This window comes from Dermacentor albipictus, unplaced genomic scaffold (assembly GCF_038994185.2).
Source record: "Dermacentor albipictus isolate Rhodes 1998 colony unplaced genomic scaffold, USDA_Dalb.pri_finalv2 scaffold_19, whole genome shotgun sequence".
Classification (NCBI taxonomy): domain Eukaryota; kingdom Metazoa; phylum Arthropoda; class Arachnida; order Ixodida; family Ixodidae; genus Dermacentor; species Dermacentor albipictus.
Genome location: NW_027225573.1, coordinates 4,855,297 through 4,874,532, shown reverse-complemented (window position 1 = coordinate 4,874,532; position 19,236 = coordinate 4,855,297). Strand labels below are relative to the sequence as shown.

Genomic DNA, 19,236 nt, shown 5'->3' with positions numbered 1-19,236 from the left:
ATCATCATCATCATCATAATTTTTATTTTCACCACTGGATACAAGGTGAAAAAGGGAGAGCCGGAAAAAAAGCCGAATTCTCTTCGGCTTGACAAAGTTCCGGTCTCCCAGACAGGCACGGAAGCAGCTGGTGTAGCAATACAATTACGGATAAAGTGTGGATATAAGAGTTTTTAAGCGCAAATACATATAGAAATTTTCATGTTATTACATGGAAACTAGTTGTAATACAGTTGTGTCAAATGACTCCCAGTATACAATTATAATCTGTTATCTTGCATATTATTATTTAACACAGGCTCAGTTGCATATATCATAGTGGACTTGGAAGCACCAAACGAGCGCGGATGCTGATCAAATTTTTTCTGATCGCACAGATCGTGCTGTCGAGGACTGGATTCGTCGACGCAGGGTCTGAGCATGCGCTGCATCAGGCCTATCTACTGCTACCTCTGGCTGTCTGCCCTGCTGGCTTCATCGGATGAAACAAGTCGCAGGAAGCTGTACCACGTGCACTGCACTGGGACCACCTGACCAGCACGGTGACGTCGACAGAGACACCATGGCACCCGGATAAAAGCAGCAGCCTTTTCGACGTTACCTTCAGTGGACTTGGAAGCACTGAACGAGTACGGATGCTGATCGAATTTTTTCTGATCGCGCAGGTTAGTGACCAGCATTTAGTCTCTTCAACTAGAGACAATGACGTAACGTTAATGGTGCTCCCAAGTCCACAATGCTGTGTTGCTATTTTGCAAGATTGTTTTAATGTTGTCTGCTTAATGTTACTAACATTCGGAGACATTGAACAAAATCCAGGTCCTGGCTCTGATTCAGATGAATGTTCGCAGCGGGAACTAATGAAACGCATTCTAAGAGAACAAAAGGAAACGAACAAAACACTGAAACAACTGTCTTCAAATATCAAGCACGTGGAGACAATAGTTGCAGATTTGCAAGAAAGAATGACAGTTATTGAGAATGAAAGGGGATTATGGAAAGAATGCGAAGACAAGATAGTACACTGCGAGGAATCTTGTAAATCTACCATGACGCAAGTAGAATTTCTGGCATCGAAGGTCGATGATCTAGAAAATAGAAGTAGGCGGAATAACCTAGTAATTTATGGATTAAGAGAGAGCTCTGCTGAAGATGTTAAAACACTTGAAGAAGAAGTGCGAGACGGTATATTTAGGAAGATCCTAGGAATAGAAGTTAACTCAATAGAACGACTTCACAAAATTGGTACAAAGCAAAGCCAAAGGACACGCCCTGTTATTATCAGGCTATTCAACTTCGCTGAGAAAAACAAAATATTATCAAGCTGCTTCAAGCTGAAAAACACCCAGATTTCAATATCCGAAGATTTCTCAAAGAAAGTATGCGACACACTTGCTAAATTATGGCGTTCTGCAGTAAGTGACAAGGCGAAAGGGGCAAAGGTATCTCTGGCATTTGATAAACTAAAAATAAATGGCAAAACCTTCATATGGAATGAGTGTGAGGACAGAAGAATTGAACTATCTAAACCGATAACTTCTGCACATGCTGGCTCAGCAGCTCGCGATTGCAAGTGACAACAATGTACGAAATGTATCAGAGTGTTATCACTGAATGCGCGCAGCGTAGTCAATAACTTCAGCCTACCTGAAAGCATAGTTGCAGCCCATCACCCACACGTTATAGTCATCACGGAAACCTGGCTTCACGAAAGCGTCCAGGATTCCGAAGTGTTTCCGCCTTATCGGCTCATACGGAAAGACAGAGAATCGCGGGGGGGAGGTGTTGCTGTCGCAATTAAATCTAACATAAAATTCACAGTTTTAAACAGCATACCTGACCATGAAAGCGTATGGTGTAAACTTACATTTAATGGAAAAAGCATATTTCTGGGTGGCCTATATCGACCTCCGAATGCGCCCCCTGTATACCTAGACGTTATGCACAATTACATTGCACAACACACTAATTCACGTTCCAATATTATCATCACAGGTGATTTCAATTTACCAGGAATCAACTGGTCTAATCTTTCGCACAACAGCTGTGACGCAAAAAGTGCTGAATCTCTGTTGTTCATGTCATTTACCTTTTCTCTAGACCAGCTAGTTTCCGAACCGACTAGAATAGCTGGTCCGTCATGTTCTGTGCTTAATCTGATGTTCGTAAGCAGTCTATCTCAAAATAACACATTAAACGTTGAAAATAGCATTTCGGACCATAAAATGATTGTATTCTCCTGTCCAATTTTAGGAAACCGTGAACGCGTTAAGCCATCGATTGCTGTTATCAGGGATTACTGAAGAGCGGATGACAATGCTATCTCAGAATATTTAAACGCCTGCTTTCTGCAGTTTTCATTACTTCATGACATAAATTAATTATGGTTATGTTTTAAGCATATTGTGCACTTTTGTGAAGAAAACTACATTCCCTCCAGAAAGAAACGAGTGAACAGAGAACATCCTTGGGTATCGCGCGAAGTAATATATTTAAAACGAAAAATTAAGAGGAAGCGCAGAAAGAAAACCACACGTGACCTTCAAGATCTCATACGCTTACTACAATATAAGATCCATATGGCCAAGGAGCGTTTTTTCACTGTTACTCTGCCTTCTTACCTGACGAATAAACCACAAAAATTCTGGCGCTACCTATCGAGGGAGCGGCACACCGTATCGCAGATTACTGTTTCGAACGAGACAGTTGTTCAGCCTGACGTCATAGCAAGCAAATTTAATGAATTTTTTCAATCTGTATTTAACAGAACTACCTTTAACGGTCCCTCTCCACAGTATCAGTTCGAGAATCCAATGCCTGAAATAGATATTGACCTAAAGGAATTTTTTTACTCTTACAAAAACTGGATGTAAAGAATCCCTGTGGCTCTGATCTTATATCAAATGCTTTTTTGCAAAAACATGCAGTTTGGACGTCAAAATACTTACACGTAATTTACAGGCGATCTTTGGAAACTTCAGTGATACCTGATGACTGGCGAAGGGCCAAAGTAATACCTGTGCACAAATCTGGCTCTAAACTCGACGTAACTATAGACCTGTTTCATTAACATGTACATCCAGTAAATTGTTCGAACATATTATTTATAAGGCCATAATATTGCACTTGGAGAATAATAACCTACAATACAGCCGGCAACATGGATTCTGTTCAAGTCTAAGTACTATTACTCAGCTGAGTTAACCCATGATGTAGCTACATCAATAAATAACAGAAGCCAAATAGATGCCATTTTCTTAGATATTTCAAAGGCCTTTGATGTTATTCCTCATCCAGATCTTATTACTAAACTAATTGCCATTGGTGTACACGAGAAAACAGTATCGTGGATCAAGAACTATCTCGAAAACCGAAAGCAATGCGTAGCTGTGAATGATATTACATCTGATTACATCAACGTTTTTTTTCTGGTGTTCCGCAACGCTCGGTTCTTGCGCCCCTCCTATTTCTGATCTACATCAATGATATTCGTTCATGCGTTCAGCCGCCTATTCAAATGCGCCTATTCGCCGATTAACGTGTAGTGTACACAACAGTGAATACTGTAGCACGGCTGAATCTGCAGTCATCACGGTGCACCAGTAATCCCGTGATCTGTTACGTCACGTAGGCTTCACTATATATGTAACTTGCGCAACCGCAATAAGGTTGTTGCTCACCCAACTGCTGGCCTGGCTACATGGTAGCAGCGGTGGCAGCGAAACCCAGCCCATATGTCGATGGCGTCCGCGCTACTACCGCCCCCGAAGCCTATGGATCCGTCGCACGACCCTTGGATTGCCTGGAAAACTTGGAAAAGTGAGTTTCTGCTGTTTTCCATTGTTACGCAATTGAACAAGCAGCCAAAAGACGTTCAAGCAGCCACGTTGCTAGTTACCATAGGCGAAGAGGCTAGGAAGTCGTATAGTACCTTCAAGTTCGATGAAGCGGAAGACAGGAATGACGTTGAAGTTCTGATTAAGAAATTTGAGGATCATTACAAGCCTGCAACGAACTTAACATTCCAAGAATTCCGTTTCGGTTCAAGGAACCAAAAAGAAGGCGAGATGTTTAACGAGTGGCTAACAGAACTGCGTGTGTTAGCGAAGAACCGTGAATTTGGGGACGCACCAGTGATCCCGTGATCTGTTACGTCACGTAGGCTTCACTATATATGTAACTTGCGCAACCGCAATAAAGTTGTTGTTCGCCCAGCTGCTGGCCTGGCTACAAATACCAGAGAGGATCAGGTAAAACTAAATGATTCGTTAGCTGCTGTACAAAATTGGTGCAACATTTGTGGTGTGACGAAGAAGATCGGCAGGCTGAAAAGTCCCGTTGCCATCGCATGGCACGTACCCAGTTCGTTCGCTGGCTGCGCCCTACCTGCTGGTGCTGAGTTTGTCGCTGCTGCTCTACGAGCCGAATAAACCCCCTTTACAATTGGTGGAGGTGCTGGGTACGTGCCACGCGATGGCAACGGGGCTTTTCAGCCTGCCGATCTTCTTCGTCACAATCACCTACTCACGTCTCCGCCAATCTTGTGGCATTTTGATCGCAGCGCACCTACAGAACTTCACGCTGACGCCAGTGGTGTCGGCCTTGGTGCCGTGCTCGCACAACGCAAGAACACTAATGCCGAATACGTAGTCACCTATGCCAGTCGTGCCCTCACGAAACCTGAGGCCAATTCCTCAGTAACAGAAAAAGAGTGCCTGGCTATCGTATGGGCTCTTCAAAAATTTCGTCCATATGTCTACGGTCGATGCTTTGATGTGGTGACGGATTATCACACTCTTAGCTGGTTGTCCAACCTAAAAGACCCATCGGGCCGCCTCGCTTGGTGGGCCCTCCGAATCCAGGAATATGATATCCGTGTCGTTTATCGCTCTGGACGCAAACACGCTGACGCCGATGCCCTCTCGCGCTCCCCAGTGACTTCAGACAGCAGCACTTCTACCGACAGACATGACATCTCACCACTTGACATCCTGGACATGGCATCGGAGCAACAAAAAGACCCATGGATCGTCATGGTGTTCGACTTTTTGTCAAATCCTCCGGCAACTTCGGCACCTCGAGTGCTACGCCGACAGGTGCAGCATTTCACAATCCAGGATGGACTTTTATACCGCCGCAACTACCACAATGACGGCCGCAAATGGCTTTTAGTAGTACCTCGCCACCTACGACAAGAGTTCTGCTCCGCTTTTCATTCTGACCCACAGTGTGGTCACGGCGGAGTGTCAAAAACTTGCACACGGCTTTGCCTACAATATTATTAGCGAGGGATGTACACCTTCGTCCACAAATATTTACGCTCCTGCATTGCCTGCCAGCAATGCCAATGTGTCCCGCATCTCTCCACCGCATCTCTCCACCGCATCTCTCCAACCACTTCCCTGCCCAGCTCAGCCATTTGACCGTGTCGGCATTGATATCTATGGGCCTCTTCCATCTACTGGCGCGGGCAACTGATGGATTGTTGTCGCCGTGGATCATTTGACACGGTATGCTGAAACCGCCGCCTTGCCTGCCGCATCAGCAAAAAACATCGCCTCGTTCATTATAAACAACTTCGTTCTCCGCCATGGCACACCATGTGAACTGTTGAGCGATCGGGGCTGCGTATTCCTCTCAGATGTCCTGCAGTCACTCTTATCTGAATGCCAAATTATTCACCGCACTACTACTGCTTATCATCCACAGACCAATGGCTTAACAGAACGATTCAACAGAACTCTTGGTGACATGCTATCAATTTATGTTGCATCTGACCACTCCAACTGGGACCTTGTACTTCCGTTCGTCACTTACGCATATAACACTGCCTCTCAAGCCACCACCGGATTCTCACCATTTTTTCTGCTTTACGGCCGGCCGCCATCCCTCCAGCACCATTGATACGGTTCTCCCGTACCGGCCGGACCCTGCTGAATGCTCACCTGTTTCTACGGTTGCTCAGCACGCCGAGAAATGCCACCAACTAGCCCGTTCGTTGACGTCTGCTCAACAGTGCCGCCAAAAAGAATGCCATGACCTCAATCCTCCCCCTCACCCCTTCCCCGTCGACTCACTCGTGTGGCTTTGGGTCCCGCCTGTTGCTGCTCCTGGCTTTTCGTCCAAGCTCCTCCCGAAGTACCACGGGCCCTACTGCGTAGTTGCACAAACATCACCAATGAACTACGTGGTCGAACCCGTATAGCCATCTTCCGATCTGCGTCGTCGGGGGCGAGAGACTGTGCACATTGACCGGCTGAAGCAGTATTACGATCCGCCCACCTCTTCCTAGGTCGCCAGGATGGCTACTCTTCAATTCCGGGGGTGATTGTGACGAAGAAGATCGGCAGGCTGAAAAGCCCCGTTGCCACCGCGTGGCACGTACCCAGTTCGTTCGCTGGCTGCGCCCTACCTGCTGGTGCTGAGTTTGTCGCTGCTGCTCTACGAGCCGAATAAACCCCCCTTACAGGGGGATGAAACTGAATGCATCAAAAACTACCAGTATCTCCTTCACTCACAAGAAAAATGCGCTTCAGTTTACATACACAATAAACAATATATCACTAAGAAAATACGAGGAGGTCACATATCTCGGGGTCACTCCTACAATGAAATTAGATTGGGAAACTCATATAAATAATGTGTATGACAAGGCCCTAGGTAAACTACATTTCTTGAGAAGAAAAGTTAGAAACACACCTCCTAGTGTTAAATGCACACAGAACCCTCATTAGACCCTCTTTAGAGTATGCTGACATTATTTGGGCCCCACACCAGAAGTATTTAACCGAGAAACTAGAACGCATACAGAACTTAGTATTGAGATTTATATATTCACAATATTCACGTCAAACGAGCATTACAAACCTGCGCGTCAAGGCTAACGTTCAATCACTGGCTCAACGTAGAATGATTTCCAGATTAAAATTTCTATGCTTACTTTATCACGGCTCCTATTGAGTACCACAAGCAACATACATTCAAGCGCCATTCAGACTTTCTGCCTGAACCAACCATAATAAATCAATACGACACCATCCCAGCCATAATAACACTCGCAAGTACTCTTTATTCCCACACGCCATTTCCCATTGGAACATAGTACCCTCTAGAGCCGTAAATTGCCCATCTGCCAACGCAATTATTGACAGTATTGAGAATCTGGAATTCGAATGGTGATATTGCCTGTATTTCATATGCAGCCTCTGTAGATGCATTCTTATGGTAAACGCTGTTTCGCCTGCTTCCCGGACGGCTCATTTAAACAGTGTATATATTTATTGAGTATGTTCATTTTTGTGTGTGCTAATGCTCTTTGTTTTGGATACACTAGTTTAAGTTTATTCTTTTTTTTTGTACTGTATTCCATGTTGTAACCACTCCTGCATGGGCCCGACGATGGCCTGCAGTATTGTAAAATAAATAAATAAATAAGAATGCAAAAACAATATATGTATACATATATACACATATACATACACACACATACATATATATATATAACAAATTTCACAGAAGTTTACAATAAACACAAGTTACCATCAGGAAACGTTCTTTTTTTTAATAAATTATTTTACATACTTGCAAATATATATGTGCATCTATGTTAAAAAACATAAAAAAAGAAAAATCTGCATATAGGCTGCTGCTTTCGCGACAGACATCTCGGCAATGTAGCCCAGGGCGTCGTCACATCCTTGAATTTTAACAAACGTGAAGACGCCCTTTGCAGCATCCAGTTCACGACACGAAACCCTGCCACGTGGTTCGGGCACAATCACTGCAGTGGAAACCTGGATTCTAGGAATAGTAGTTACTAGTGTGAACGTATAAACAAAATGAGAATATATGACAAGTTCTACGGAACTGTTGGAGCAGTTGACAATACACATTTATAAGAACAAATCCAATATTTTAGTTATGTTTAGAGATAACACATCAACATGTTGGTTAAAATAGTTAAGTAGGGAAGGTAGTGTATGTTTAAGGCATTGGCAGCCATATTTAGTATGTGAAAAAGGGATCTGCCATGGTGCCTGGTGACGATATGAATATGCACTTCTATTTTGTTGTAGAGTTGCCGGGGCTAGGAATGAATCGAGTTTTCCCAGCATAGTATTTCTATAGCTTAGTAATGTTTTGAATTTATATATGTCACGGGCTCTGATTATTCTGTTTTGTTGGAAAAGCTCTTGCGTATGCTCGAAAAAACAAACGTTCGCTATCACCCGAATTGCTTTCTCATGAAGTATTTCCAGCATTTGAATATTTTGCGCTGTAGTGTTACCCTATATAAGTGAACAGTAACTGAGGTGTGGATGGAGAAGAGCATGATAAATGAGACGCTTAACTTGAAAAGGTAATGCACTTCAATTGCAATTTAACACACCTACAACTTTTCATACCTTTGAGCAAATATGACTAACGTGTTCATTCCAGGACATATGCTCTGTGAGTATTATGCCTAGGGTTTTTATGGATGACGTAATGTTAATTTTATACAGACCCCACACAATATTATCTGGCAATGTAGTAGAACTTCCCAGAGCATGAAAAACAACGCATTTTGTTTTGGTTTCATTGAGGATGAGGCCGTTTGCCTTAGACCATGCTCGAAGTCCATAACAAACGGAGCTTGCTATAGGTGTTATTTCTTTTAAATCTTTACCTGTAAAGAAAACAGAGCAATCATCTGCATATGTGACAAATTTACACATATCGCTCACTTGTACAATATCACTAATGTAATACAGGAAAAGTATCAGGCCAAGAATGCTACCTTGGGGCACACCCGCTCTCAAAGATTTTATCTGCGATCTGTTCTCATTAATTTCAGCAAACTGACGTCGGCTTTCTAAATAAGATCAGATAAGTTCAAGTGTTATTCCTCGGAAGCCATATTTTTCCAGCTTTATCAGCAGCAATTTCTGGTTGACCCTATCAAAGGCTTTGCTGAAGTCTACGTATAACCCTAAAGTCAGAAAATTTTTTTCAGTGTTCTCTAGAATAAGCTTCTTCTGTATACTTAAAGCAGTTTCCGTAGACCGCTTTTTCTTAAACCCGTGTTGACAGTCGGTTAGCAGGCTATGTTTTTGCGAAAAATTATCAATATGAAAGTTAAAAATTTTTTCGAGTCCCTTTGATAGCACAGGAAGTATAGATACTGGCCGATAATTGCCCATATTATTTTTGTCACCTCCTTTGTGAACTATTACTCTCGCTACCTGCATATTACGCAGGAAAACTCCGGTTGACAGGAAAATATTAAAAATGTGCATTACTGCAGTTGCAAGTAAGTCTACGACGTACTTAATTGGCCTAATTTCTAAATCATCGACGTATCGACTATGGCTATTCTTCAAGGATGGAAATGTTGTAATCATCTCAGGGATGCTAGTAGGCTTTAGGAATAAAGATTCTCTTAATGAAGTGGCATGCATTGTATCTTGAATGTCGTGATCTATGCATCCTACTTTAACAAAAAAATTGTTAAAATGGTCTGCAAGTTCTGTACCACCTACAAAAGTGCAATCAATGTTCAACGTATTTGTTTGTGTATCGACTGACTTCCGATTTAGTGCTTCGTTTATTTTCTTCCATACTTTGACACTTCTGCTATTACCTCCATGGAGTTGTTAGTTGAGTTTTCTTCTCTATTAGTTGCATCGTCTATTAGTTGCAGGTGTGCCTAATACAGTGTTTTCACTTTAACCTCCTTATTTGCCTTTCTTCACTCTCATTTCCACTTGAAAATTTTGAACTTTGAGTGCCTATAACCTATATTAGGAAGTAGCCGCTAGCAACACTTGGGGAAGCAGTGTTCTTTTTTATTTTAAGCATGAATGGCATTGTCATTCACTGAATTTTGTGTGTAGTGCACAAAGCATCACATGGCAATAATTTCTTTGTTAAAAGAACTATAAAAGACAGACTGGCAAAGATTACTGCATATTTCATTTGGGATAAGTAAGTTGAAAACCTTGTATTGTTTTAGAATGCTTTTCTTCCCAATTAGATGTTTTACAGGAAAACATTTTGCAGCAGAAAACATGTTCCTGTGTCGTTCTTCCAAAAGACATAGTGAAACTTGTGATCCCACTTAGTGTCTGCAAAACTGAATGAATTGGTTTTATGTGTAAGATTAAATTGCCCAAATTATACGGAATTTTTAATGTTAATTATTAAGCTCAAGGATGTAATTAATGCTTTGAAACATTCGTTCTATGCTTCCATATATGTAAATGTAAGCTTTCACACAGTGAACACACTAAATTAGAAATATGCCTGCTATCCATGCTTTTTGCGCGTTGAAGGAACTTGCATGCTTTTGCATGTTTAGGAAATTGCCTTTCATTCTGTTTATACGGCATAATTTTCTCACCTATACTAGTAGCTACAGTGTACTGAGGTTGAGTGCCAAGGCAAGGAACCCAGAAGTTTTATGGGAATAACTACCCAAAATTACTGTCGATGGATCTGGCAGTGGGGGTGGTTCAGGAAGTGCACTGAAACTTGGAAATTAATGTTCAGTGTGACCTGCAGCATTCTGGAGTGAGGGTCTGCGCTGGAAGGAAACTATGAAATATGTTAGCAACTAGTCAAACATTGTTTTAACTCCAATGAGTGCTTTTAATGGTGCACAATGGGAAAGGACAACCAGTGACATCGATGCGAGCCTTCCGACTCTAAAGTTTGCTCTATGCATTCCTCTGTGTCGTTTCATCAATGGCAACAGGGCAGGCGCGTACGCTGTAATTTTTTTCGAGGGGGGGGCAACCTTAGGTCTCCTTCCTATGCAAATTAGGGGAAGGGTACCTTTATTATACAAATATGAATAATGCCCACCATTCACCATAAAGACACATAAGGCCTGTGAGATGCACCTCTCCTTTACATGGCAAACAAGGAACCACATCAAATGGACTCACGCTGGAAAGAACTGCAGGAAGAACTCTACCAAGAACAAGTAAACAAGTGAAAATGTAAATTAAAGATTTCTATAGTAGAATACATAGCAAGCATGGCACGTGAACCGCGTGGGGTTGTGTTGCTTAGCCAGCCAATCACAAAAGCAAACAAAATCATCGTCATGTGGCCTTTTCAACAATGCATCCTACTTGATAGATCCGGAGAGTCTGCTGTTCTTGAAGAGCCTTTTCATCGGCGGAAGCAGTGAGGTGTGCAACAGGCATGGACAAAGTGTATGGAGTCTGAGCATTTCACTCTTCAAAAGTCTGCGGTACAGTTCATTTCACTGCTGAACCCGTTTTACTCATGGAACTTCACTGCCAACTGCACTGAAACTTGAAAACAAATAGTTGCAGCAAAGCAAGCATTTTATAATTTTCAGTTTGAAAAGAATTCGACTTTCGCCATTATACTTTAATAAGGGAGGGAAAATGTATAAAATTTTGCGCTAATAATTTTATTTTTGTGGTCACCGCCTTATTTGCCTAACAGGAAAAGTTTGAAGTATGAATTATTTGCAGCCTCGCAGAGGAACAGTGGCTGGCGGTTATGAGGCCGTGGGCGGGGCTTCGCTGCATACTTAAGTTGCATCCGACTATAGTTTCGTTTTTTGAATTACCTCTAGAAGAATGATAGAGAAATATATATTTGCGGAACATATTTGCGGAACAATCACATTTTTTTTTTATCCCTCGTATACTGCTCTACTAAGTGCCAAACTGACTCTTATTGTTATTTGGGAAGTTGTGTAACGATGCGTGGCCACCAGTCCCGTGCAACAGGATAGACCGCAGGACGCTGTGGTTCTGGACATGCTGCACCCACTGTGAAAGGTTAGAAAAAAGCCCACATAAGCACAGCAGAGAAGTGGCAACATTAGGCGGTTTGACTGATAACTGTACAAGCGTCATTCAAGACACAGGGAATTGTTCCTCACTTCTGGCGGCGTTTACAGTAACGAACGGCACACGCGTTATCAGCATGATAGCATTGCCTGTTACTTTCCTGTCGGGAATGATAATGCGCATGCCGTTCGTTACTGGAAAGTACCGGACTCGCCGCGTTAAAGAAAGGAAATGCGGACAAGCAGATGACGATTATCGTTGTGTGGCAAGAGGGTGTAATTATGCGTAAGAGTGTATGCTAGCCACCATACCCTTAATATAAACATATCTTCTCTGTAAAAAAAAAAAAAAGTTTAACACAGCGATTTTTGTCTGGCAACAAAAAAAAAAGAAGAAGAAAGTTGCTTCCAAAGATTGTGCGCATCTATTAGCGGCGAGAATTAGGAGTGGCGCCCTCTCGCGAGTGACGTCACGGCCAAGACGCCGCTCGCTCCGGCTCGCTCGGCTGCCGCGCGCGCTCGTTCCCTTCGTGTATGCTTGAGATATGGGTGGCTCGAGCCGTACGTATTGAAGAATACGTCGGCTTCTTTCAGCTGCCATACCTTAACCACAGTTTCCTCTTCAAAGGCGTGTGAGTCGAGAAACTTTGCGGCTTGGATATCGCAAGCTAAGTAGCGTTAAAGGGGTCTACTAGGTTTTGCAATGCATATATGCGCCGTGTGTATCGGTAAATTTTGACTAAAAAAAGAATATCTGCAAATTCAACGCGCGAAGTTGTGTATGATGCTTCGCTAAACACTTAACAATCATTTAGTATTTAGCTATGAGATAAGAAAAATTTGGTAATTGGCGTCAACATGTTATCCGATGTTAGAAAGACACTGCCAAGCGAAGCTGTCATCACGATTCCTATTACTCTGGTGTGTTGTTCTATTCAAATATGGCCATTCATTGTTGCGTAAAAAAATAGTTAGGCGCGCATTTCTTATGAAAAAGTTTGCTGCTACTTTCATCCCCCTCTGAAACAGGCCTCCAAAAAACGAATTGCTCATGGCTGCTAACACGACGGCGCGTCATGTAGAGTATTTACATAGTTAATTCACAAACACCATAGTAGCAATCACCTGAGAGATAAGTTTCGTTGTTAAGATCGAGAGCCACTCAATTGAAAGTGACGAAATGTTTCATAGTGGCCCTCAGTAGCCTTTATCGACAATATGGCACACCCCTGATCACGTAACGGTAGCAATCGACTGTCCGTATGGCGAGGCACGCTATGTTCGCGAAACCCATCAGTTCACTACAACTTCGAATTAAAACCATAAAGCATTTTTTTACAGCGCCAACTAGAATGGCTAAAGTATTCTCGAGCTACTACACCGCAGCTTAGATTGCCTACAAAAGGAAAATTCAAGCACCTTCTGTCTCACAATGTCTCGATCCAGCGTTATTTAATTATACAAACAGATAACAATTCGCTTCGTCGGTACATAAATTAAGGCTAAATTAAGTTTGCTCCAATCCAATCGCAAACATTCATAAAGAAAGCACCACAAGCCTTGCATATACTTTCACTTGATTTCTGACCCTCCACCGGGGGGAATTTCGATATCTTGAATATGTCCCATACTACTAGTCATTGACGCTTCGACGTCTTTCTGGCTGCAGCTATGCGGTCCAGCAGGCATGCTTCACTAAAAAAAATTGGGCCGAGCAGCCTGTGTCAGTTCGCCAAACAGATTCGTCATGTATATTCCTCAAGCAACAAGCACCAGTAAATTTCTCAAGTGAGTTTGATTTGATTTGATTTATTAATTTCCATTTACACACACACATGTACAGAGGAGTGGTAGATGGAGGTGGATGAGGGAAAAAAGCCGCACAGACGTGGCTTGAGGTAACCTCACCCCCTTAGGTACAATATGGCTGCATGGGGTAACACATCAAGCGCCATATAAATTGCATTTATATAGTGGCCATAAAACATTGCAGTTATACAATATATGAAAGAACAGTAAAAATATTTCCACAATAACAATGCAAAACACACTGTGGCATTGAAATAAATAAATGATATACACTAGGTAACATAGACAAAAAAAGAGGAACATAACATACATTATTAATCATTAGCAAACGCGCTCTAAAGAGGCGAGTTGAACGTGTAGCACGGAAAAAGGGAATATATATTGGTACATTCCTATTTGTACTCTGTAAATAGCTGTAAGCCTTCATTAACTTTACTTCAAGTTTCCACCGCTTAAAAAAAAAAATAAACATGTGAAGAACCGCCTAATGTTGACAAGCAGTTAAAGAAGCAAGTGAGGCGTGTAGAATCTAAGCTCCAGTATTAGTTAAGTCCCCGTGCTACTGCCGAGCGTTTCTGTGAGGAAATGCAAAAAATTCGATATTATACTATGAACTACTCGTCGTGAGCAAACCTGTTTTAGCGGAATAAAATCAACGTGACTGCTGTAGAAGTCATATATAGCCAGCTTTGTGACATACTTGTTGCACCGCGGCAGGTATGGTATCATAACTGGATTCCTATAGGCTATGCTTTTGTGATTGTCTATCCGCGTATGAAAAAACCCGCAATGGGCTGGTCTGCGTCGCTTCGGCTGGCACTGTAGCGTTGCCTTCGAGAGCTGCATTGTTGTCTAAGAACTTAGCTCTTTGAATAAAATGTTCGCAAAGAAAGACGTCGTAAAAAATATATTTGAGACGACCACCATAAGTATACAAGCAGAGAGAACGAGGGTGAACAAACGAAAACACCGCAGAAAGCGCCCGGACAACGCCCGAACTGTAGCAGACGACAGGCGCGAGTCCGTGCCCTGACGTCACGCGAGCGGCGCTCGCAGCGCCGCTCGTGTTCGTTCTCGGGGCTAATAGCCAAGCCGATCCATGCCTAAAGCTTCCCAAAAATGGCCGATTGCATCGTCGAAGTCGTTAATACACTCTAATCGTTCACTTGATTTTTCGCTGCATTGGAAATGCAAGCGGTTAATTTCGCCGAATGAAATGTCTCGACGCTGTTCAGCGCCCGTCTCGTGCTTCTGAAAAGTGCTTGCGGTATTGGCGTGAACAGACAGGCAAGTGGACGTATTTATTCTACAGTTATTGAACAGTTACTTATCGATGCATCTTGGAAGTTAGCCTAGAAGCTGTCGTTAAAAGTTCCGTCTTTCAGTAGACCTTGTGCAGCGTACTCTCAGCTCAATACGAAATTCTTGACTGCGTTCTCGAGTTTTGTTTAACGGTAATGAGAAGGAGTTAGATAATGCACATAGGCAAGGTTTTGTCTGGTCTTGCAGGAGTCCCAGGTGCTTTTTGCGCCGCGTACACTGTCGCAATCGTTACACGTCTGAGGAACCAGACTGGCGGCGCATAGGTAAAGCCGACTGCCAGTGCAAGCCGCAGTCCCCTACATTGTCGCTATAAAGAGGAAAATTTGTACGTGTACTAAGGGTACGCAACGTTTCTTTGTTCAGTATAATTTGGCGGTGCCTCCAGCAGAGAAAAATGTGGATCCCGTACTGCTCCTTCGGTTTGGGCTCGGCAATGCCTCCGCGTGGCGGGCGCGTTTAAGAGGAAGTTTTAGCTCGGGTGTTCCAATCTAAATACATGTAAACGGAGTATTCGTTTTTCTCGGCAACCACTGCACCAAATTTGACGAGGTTTGTTACATTTAAAAACAAAAGCTTAGAATCTAGAATTTCTGCTGGGTACACAAAAGATTTAAGCGAAACAATTGAAGCAGAGCGGGGCATGGTGCTTTCAGTGCCCAATTTTTTATAGAACATGTAGTTTTCCATTATAAAGGGGGACTGTAATGCGATGTCTTGTAAGTAGGGGGTTGTCTTATATTCAGAGTCGACTTATGTTTCAATGTGAACGGGAATGAAGTGTTACGCAGTTCTTTTAACGAAATTTACCTCTGCTGTTTAGTTTCCATATTGTGCGTAGAAGCAACAGTGCGTGCGCTTTCAGCTGCTCAGTTTATCTTCAATGCTGCTCTCAGTTTGTAGAGTTCATCACATGTGCATGTGCAACACATTGGCGAAGGCAATACGAACTGCATTTCTCGCTAGCTGGACAAGTTGGAATGGCAATGCACCTTGGAGAACAAGACTCGAATAGTGAAAGTCTGGTGGTAAGTCTGAAGTAATATATTTTTCATTTATATTTGGTGTTAACTTTCCAGCGCAAAACTTTCTATCCTATTGAAGAAACATTTAGCCCCCTGTTTGGCCTATTTTTTTGAGGGCCTTATACATCAGGCCCCCTAGCAAGTTTTATAGCGTCCTCAATCACCTTGCCCCGGGGTTGCCCCGAAACCAGAATGATGCGCCTTGCACCGCTGTGGTGGCGCACTGCAAAGGGTCAACATCGAGGACAAAACTGCACCCATTGCAGGGTGCTTGCATGCAGCGCTATTTTTGCCCCTGGCGCGCAAGACGTGCGCGAACACGCACGCGCGCACGTTTTGTTGTTTGCAGGTGCTGAGCATCTGTGGCAAGCGCTCGAACCTTGTCAAACTGCGTGCTCTGACATACCTGGTTGCAAGCAAACACCAATGGATCTTATAATTAATCCTGACTACCCGTTCCTGACGACCCTTTCAACGAACCTGTCCACTTTCGGCCGCTCTTCACCACATTGTTTTTGGACGAGGTTGATAAGCATGCCGTCTTCGCTGTCAGAAGAACTTGAAAAAAAAGCTCATCGATTGCGGCAATTAGCAGCGCTTCCTTTCTCATTGCCGACATCTCCACTGGCTAACTCCGTTGCAACCGCAGCTATCGGGCCAGAGCATCCACGGTTCTGCAGTCGGCAGTGCGCGCGCGCGTCCCGCAGTGCTTGCTGGGGGATTGCACCCCGGCGCACCGCCGATTTTTCTCGGTGTGAGACGGGGCAATGGAAAACCGCTCCAACAGGGGTGTGCTTCCGGTGATCGAGGATGAAAGTGCGCACCAAGGCGCCCCGGTGCGGGTGATCGAGGACGCTATTAGTTTACACTGCAATTTAAAGCTTCTTGAGACCCGAATACAGCCATGGGACATAATTACTTTTCAAGCTGGTTATTATTGCCTCCAGGCATGTTTCAAACATGAAAGATGTTTTTTTAATAACATAGTTTTAAATAACTGGCACCTTTTTTAAATATCACAGTCATACGTAGACAGGCTAAGAGCTGCATCTCCAAGTAAACATCTCATGCTCGCTATGGTAAAAACTGCATTTCATTGCCTGAACGCAGAGGTGAAGATGGAGTTATGTGTAGTAGACTGTTACTTGGCTGCTGCATCCTGGATTTTTCATGCATTAATGAGGAATTCAAAACATACTTCAAGGTTGCTTCCTGCTGTTTGTGACAATGCAGAGGTCTACATCAATTTAGTGTGAAATTTCTTGAAAGTAGATGAGAAGAATATGAGTGAACCACTTTCGACAGTTCCGCATGCATTAGACTTCATATCCACGATGAATGTTTGGAGTAACGACTTCAGACTTCTGGCATTTCTTTATCGAAATAATCTTTTAAACTGGTTTGTTATTAGAGGAGACAGCAGAAATTGAATGCCCTCTTACCACACCACCATGAGGTGAGCGTAACTGCCAACAGAGAGACACTCTCCCTCTGCCTTGAGTAGCCTCTGCGAGCGACGTTCTTTCCTCACCTTGTCACATACTTGAGCCGAAGAACCACATCGGGTTCACGTGACTAGCACCACCCGCTTTTTTTTTCTTATCCAGTTTTGTTGCGTGGCACATTTTCCACCGTGGCATTGCGCATCCTGAATTGGGCGATTTGCCGAAGTAATGCATCATGGCGAGCGACACTTTTAAGACTGTGTTTTGCATTGCACTGTTTGTTTGTGTTGCCTTGACTCTGGCTGGGTGTGGCGCTTTCTCAAGAGGGAGGAAAGTGGTGTTTCATTTGAAGTTTCAGCTGTCTGTATGACATGCACAGATTTGTCATGAATACCTGTGTCATGTGCTGTAAGGCTGTAAACTTAAGAACAGCATTAAATACATTCTCTTAGTGGTGAATGCAACGCATACTTATCTTTTGCGCACAAAGAAAATGTGAACAGTGTACAGTGCTCCCACTTCTGCGTCAGTCCGATAAAAAGGTCAACAAAGAGTGATACTGCACTAAATCAAGTATCTTGAAATTGGGAGACATACTAGGGATGCTTCTGCAGCAGACATGATTGGCCAGAGAGGTTAACAATGTACAGCTGCTTGCAGTGACCAAATGCACAGCACCATCAGTTTTGTGCCATGCTATAGTTCTATCAAAACCGCCTAAATTCTTGCAGCTTTTTAGGAAAGGATTAGTGGCACATAACAGTGTGCCTATTTTTCCTGTTTTTTGAATGTATATTTTGCTCCCACGTAGCTGATGTGACTCAAAGGTTTATAGTCCTGAAAGCTTGTTTGCTTTGTTATGAATGTTACCAAAAACTTACGTGTACAAGCTTACCCCTGCCCACACTAACGCAGACCCAGTGAGTTTATTTAGTATGGAAAGCTAAAACAATGTAGTGGCTGCACTATTGTTATGAATCTGTTGTAATGATAGATGTTGCTAATTTTATGGAGTGCTTGTTTTCATCACTCAGGATATCACCCAAAATGCTAGGAGGCAAAAAAAAAAAGATGTATATATTGTTCACAAGATATGGTTGAGTAGAGACTGGGTGGTGGCAACCGATTGAGGGAACGAGCTCGCCTGCAGATCTTGTGACAACAAGAGGTTCAAGTAGATTTTATCGCATTAAAGTGCAACAAGTGACTAGAGAAAAAAAAGCCTGGGCATGTCATCAAAAGATACCGTTGGGAACAAAAGTCTATGGATCTACACGCACCATGAAATACCCAAATTTCTTTTCTTACTTCCCATGTTGGCATACACTGGTCCACAGTAAAGTTGCAAAATGGGGCGGGCCCTCCATTTCATTCCTACTTGACAAAGTTGAGATTTCTTAATTCCACTCTTTTTAACTCCCCAGAATGCCAAGAGTTGTACTATTTCTCCAACTTTAAATGAAATTCTTACTATAGTTGTTTACTAGTTGTGCCTTTGAACAAAAAACTTATTTTTGAAGTTCTAACAACATTGCAGATAATGTTATGCTTCTTTAACGAGAACATATTTGCTTTGTGACCTTTCATTTTTGCAGTGCGTTGCGAGCTGTATAATCTCTCATATCTACTCTTCTTGACAGTACATGCATGTTACCTGCGCAAGTGTAATTTATGAATAAATAATGTGATTGCAGAATATATTCAGTAATGTTAATCTATAATGGCATCAATTGGGCAGATGTAGTTGGAATGGAACTGGCACAGTCCTGTAGTGCTAAACCTTCACTAGTATAAGACTGCAAAAACAGGTATCTTTGCCAATTAC

At 42.9% G+C, this 19,236-nt stretch overlaps 1 long non-coding RNA gene across 11 annotated transcripts in view; it reads left to right on the top strand.

Moving 5' to 3' along the window:
* Nucleotides 1-19,236, top strand: part of LOC135901290 (uncharacterized) — a 49,527-nt gene that overhangs the window by 7,865 nt on the left and 22,426 nt on the right. For 7 of the 11 annotated variants that reach the window (XR_011509710.1, XR_011509707.1, XR_011509709.1 and 4 more), the window contains 2 exons: nucleotides 378-665; nucleotides 15,908-15,969. The exons of 1 other annotated variant lie outside the window; for it this stretch is intronic. This is a non-coding gene — a long non-coding RNA (uncharacterized lncRNA). Of the gene's footprint in view, nucleotides 1-377; nucleotides 666-14,585; nucleotides 14,909-15,907; nucleotides 15,970-19,236 lie in introns of those variants that run through there. 3 more of the 11 variants (XR_011509708.1, XR_011509706.1, XR_011509703.1) reach the window with 3 other exon arrangements.